Genomic DNA, 383 nt, shown 5'->3' on the forward strand with positions numbered 1-383 from the left:
GTACAACACATAAAAGTCCTCTCACCGGTGTGGCTCAGTTGGTGTGTCGTCCTGTACACTGAGAGGTCCGGGGGTCAGGGCACATGCCCAGATTTTGGGTTCAATCCTTAGGCTCTCTAGGTGTGTACAGGAGGCAACTGATCTAAATTTTTCTCTCACATTGATGTTTCTCTCTCTCTCTCTGTCTCTCTCTCCCCAATCAATAAATATATCCTTGCATGAGGCTTAAAAAGAAAAAAAAAAAGAAACGCTGAGTGTAGTAGGTATTACATGGTGAGGAGAAGGGCAATATGACTGGATGCCTTCTCAACAGGGAGATCAGGTGCTCTCCCCGCTTGGTGCAGCCCAGGCCTTTCCCTAACCTCTCTCCCTGCCTCACCCCC

Source organism: Myotis davidii, unplaced genomic scaffold (genome assembly GCF_000327345.1).
Source record: "Myotis davidii unplaced genomic scaffold, ASM32734v1 scaffold378, whole genome shotgun sequence".
NCBI classification, from domain to species: domain Eukaryota; kingdom Metazoa; phylum Chordata; class Mammalia; order Chiroptera; family Vespertilionidae; genus Myotis; species Myotis davidii.